Here is a 4,755-nt window from a genome sequence, read left to right as displayed (position 1 = left end):
ACTCGTATACTTTTCGGAGTATTAAGAAGCAGTTTATACTCGTATACTTTTCGGAGTATTAAGAAGCAGTTTATACTCGTATACTTTTCGGAGTATTAAGAAGCAGTTTATACTCGTATACTTTTCGGAGTATTAAGAAGCAGTTTATACTCGTATACTTTTCGGAGTATTAAGAAGCAGTTTATACTCGTATACTTTTCGGAGTATTAAGAAGCAGTTTATACTCGTATACTTTTCGGAGTATTAAGAAGCAGTTTATACTCGTATACTTTTCGGAGTATTAAGAAGCAGTTTATACTCGTATACTTTTCAGAGTATTAAGAAGCAGTTTATACTCGTATACTTTTCAGAGTATTAAGAAGCAGTTTATACTCGTATACTTTTCAGAGTATTAAGAAGCAGTTTATACTCGTATACTTTTCGGAGTATTAAGAAGCAGTTTATACTCGTATACTTTTCGGAGTATTAAGAAGCAGTTTATACTCGTATACTTTTCGGAGTATTAAGAAGCAGTTTATACTCGTATACTTTTCGGAGTATTAAGAAGCAGTTTATACTCGTATACTTTTCGGAGTATTAAGAAGCAGTTTATACTCGTATACTTTTCGGAGTATTAAGAAGCAGTTTATACTCGTATACTTTTCGGAGTATTAAGAAGCAGTTTATACTCGTATACTTTTCGGAGTATTAAGAAGCAGTTTATACTCGTATACTTTTCAGAGTATTAAGAAGCAGTTTATACTCGTATACTTTTCAGAGTATTAAGAAGCAGTTTATACTCGTATACTTTTCAGAGTATTAAGAAGCAGTTTATACTCGTATACTTTTCGGAGTATTAAGAAGCAGTTTATACTCGTATACTTTTCGGAGTATTAAGAAGCAGTTTATACTCGTATACTTTTCGGAGTATTAAGAAGCAGTTTATACTCGTATACTTTTCGGAGTATTAAGAAGCAGTTTATACTCGTATACTTTTCGGAGTATTAAGAAGCAGTTTATACTCGTATACTTTTCGGAGTATTAAGAAGCAGTTTATACTCGTATACTTTTCGGAGTATTAAGAAGCAGTTTATACTCGTATACTTTTCGGAGTATTAAGAAGCAGTTTATACTCGTATACTTTTCAGAGTATTAAGAAGCAGTTTATACTCGTATACTTTTCAGAGTATTAAGAAGCAGTTTATACTCGTATACTTTTCAGAGTATTAAGAAGCAGTTTATACTCGTATACTTTTCGGAGTATTAAGAAGCAGTTTATACTCGTATACTTTTCGGAGTATTAAGAAGCAGTTTATACTCGTATACTTTTCGGAGTATTAAGAAGCAGTTTATACTCGTATACTTTTCGGAGTATTAAGAAGCAGTTTATACTCGTATACTTTTCGGAGTATTAAGAAGCAGTTTATACTCGTATACTTTTCGGAGTATTAAGAAGCAGTTTATACTCGTATACTTTTCGGAGTATTAAGAAGCAGTTTATACTCGTATACTTTTCGGAGTATTAAGAAGCAGTTTATACTCGTATACTTTTCAGAGTATTAAGAAGCAGTTTATACTCGTATACTTTTCAGAGTATTAAGAAGCAGTTTATACTCGTATACTTTTCAGAGTATTAAGAAGCAGTTTATACTCGTATACTTTTCGGAGTATTAAGAAGCAGTTTATACTCGTATACTTTTCGGAGTATTAAGAAGCAGTTTATACTCGTATACTTTTCGGAGTATTAAGAAGCAGTTTATACTCGTATACTTTTCGGAGTATTAAGAAGCAGTTTATACTCGTATACTTTTCGGAGTATTAAGAAGCAGTTTATACTCGTATACTTTTCGGAGTATTAAGAAGCAGTTTATACTCGTATACTTTTCGGAGTATTAAGAAGCAGTTTATACTCGTATACTTTTCGGAGTATTAAGAAGCAGTTTATACTCGTATACTTTTCAGAGTATTAAGAAGCAGTTTATACTCGTATACTTTTCAGAGTATTAAGAAGCAGTTTATACTCGTATACTTTTCAGAGTATTAAGAAGCAGTTTATACTCGTATACTTTTCGGAGTATTAAGAAGCAGTTTATACTCGTATACTTTTCGGAGTATTAAGAAGCAGTTTATACTCGTATACTTTTCGGAGTATTAAGAAGCAGTTTATACTCGTATACTTTTCGGAGTATTAAGAAGCAGTTTATACTCGTATACTTTTCGGAGTATTAAGAAGCAGTTTATACTCGTATACTTTTCGGAGTATTAAGAAGCAGTTTATACTCGTATACTTTTCGGAGTATTAAGAAGCAGTTTATACTCGTATACTTTTCGGAGTATTAAGAAGCAGTTTATACTCGTATACTTTTCAGAGTATTAAGAAGCAGTTTATACTCGTATACTTTTCAGAGTATTAAGAAGCAGTTTATACTCGTATACTTTTCAGAGTATTAAGAAGCAGTTTATACTCGTATACTTTTCGGAGTATTAAGAAGCAGTTTATACTCGTATACTTTTCGGAGTATTAAGAAGCAGTTTATACTCGTATACTTTTCGGAGTATTAAGAAGCAGTTTATACTCGTATACTTTTCGGAGTATTAAGAAGCAGTTTATACTCGTATACTTTTCGGAGTATTAAGAAGCAGTTTATACTCGTATACTTTTCGGAGTATTAAGAAGCAGTTTATACTCGTATACTTTTCGGAGTATTAAGAAGCAGTTTATACTCGTATACTTTTCGGAGTATTAAGAAGCAGTTTATACTCGTATACTTTTCAGAGTATTAAGAAGCAGTTTATACTCGTATACTTTTCAGAGTATTAAGAAGCAGTTTATACTCGTATACTTTTCAGAGTATTAAGAAGCAGTTTATACTCGTATACTTTTCGGAGTATTAAGAAGCAGTTTATACTCGTATACTTTTCGGAGTATTAAGAAGCAGTTTATACTCGTATACTTTTCGGAGTATTAAGAAGCAGTTTATACTCGTATACTTTTCGGAGTATTAAGAAGCAGTTTATACTCGTATACTTTTCGGAGTATTAAGAAGCAGTTTATACTCGTATACTTTTCGGAGTATTAAGAAGCAGTTTATACTCGTATACTTTTCGGAGTATTAAGAAGCAGTTTATACTCGTATACTTTTCGGAGTATTAAGAAGCAGTTTATACTCGTATACTTTTCAGAGTATTAAGAAGCAGTTTATACTCGTATACTTTTCAGAGTATTAAGAAGCAGTTTATACTCGTATACTTTTCAGAGTATTAAGAAGCAGTTTATACTCGTATACTTTTCGGAGTATTAAGAAGCAGTTTATACTCGTATACTTTTCGGAGTATTAAGAAGCAGTTTATACTCGTATACTTTTCGGAGTATTAAGAAGCAGTTTATACTCGTATACTTTTCGGAGTATTAAGAAGCAGTTTATACTCGTATACTTTTCGGAGTATTAAGAAGCAGTTTATACTCGTATACTTTTCGGAGTATTAAGAAGCAGTTTATACTCGTATACTTTTCGGAGTATTAAGAAGCAGTTTATACTCGTATACTTTTCGGAGTATTAAGAAGCAGTTTATACTCGTATACTTTTCAGAGTATTAAGAAGCAGTTTATACTCGTATACTTTTCAGAGTATTAAGAAGCAGTTTATACTCGTATACTTTTCAGCCTCTTGCATTATCTATTACTTGCTTTTGTACCTACACCTGTTGTTGACTCTACTAGAGATATGTTAATTGTGATGGTGAAACATGTTATTGCACGGTGTGGTGCATGGCAGGTTTGACATTCTTGGTTTCACCGAGGACTGCAGCATTCCTTGTATTGTCTTTTACCTGTTTTGTACCTACACCAGTTGTTGACTCTACTAGATAGATGTTAATTGTGATGGTGAAACATGTTATTGCACGGTGTGGTGCATGGCAGGTTTGACATTCTTGGTTTCACCGAGGACTGCAGCCTCGCGTGAACCTAGGGGCGTCACAGTTGGTATTAGAGCTCTAGTTCCAGTATCCTTAGGATCATCCTGTGTCGAGTCGTGGAGCTAGGATAGAGTTTCTTAGGATTCATGTATAGGGTCCGATAAGAATTTCCTAGTATGAGTGAGGACGATATATGCGTATATCTCAAAATTTGAGAATTTTTTTTATGACAACTAATTTTGTATAAATTCAAACAGTTGTGCAAATACTATATGATGTGAAAATTGTGTCATGATACGCTATTTATAGACGTCTATTTTGGCTCACAACTCTTATTTTCTTATGATCAGAAAGATGACAGGACGTCGTAGGCCTCGTACTCGGAGAGCTGGGCAGGCAGAGTCGCAGCAGACTCCATCTGAGCAGCAGCCGGCTCAATCCGAGCCTCGGCAGACTCCACCCGAGCCGCAGCAGGCTCCTCAGTATTTGGTGGACATCATGGCTCCTCTTATTGCCCGGATGACAGCAATTGAGGAGCTTGTGGTGAATCATATTGCACCACCACCATCAGTAGCTAGAAAAGTCATTTCTCAAGAAAATGGGACAGCTAAGTTCCAGAAGGACGAGGAAGGGAGTACTAAGAGAGGGCACGCCGGAGACAAGGGCAAGAACAAGAGACCCTTGATTGGATCCCAACAGCATCAGCAGAGCCCTCATAAGAAGGGATCTCAACAGGATCAGAGAGCAAGTCAGCAGCACAAGTTCCGAGGATCTTGTTTTAACTGTCGCAAGGTCGGACACAAGGCATTAGAGTGCCGCAGTGCACCAACAAGAGCTCAGAAGGGAAATGGTCCAACT

Source organism: Asparagus officinalis, chromosome 6 (assembly GCF_001876935.1).
Source record: "Asparagus officinalis chromosome 6, Aspof.V1, whole genome shotgun sequence".
Lineage (NCBI taxonomy): Eukaryota > Viridiplantae > Streptophyta > Magnoliopsida > Asparagales > Asparagaceae > Asparagus > Asparagus officinalis.
This window is presented reverse-complemented; position numbering follows the sequence as displayed.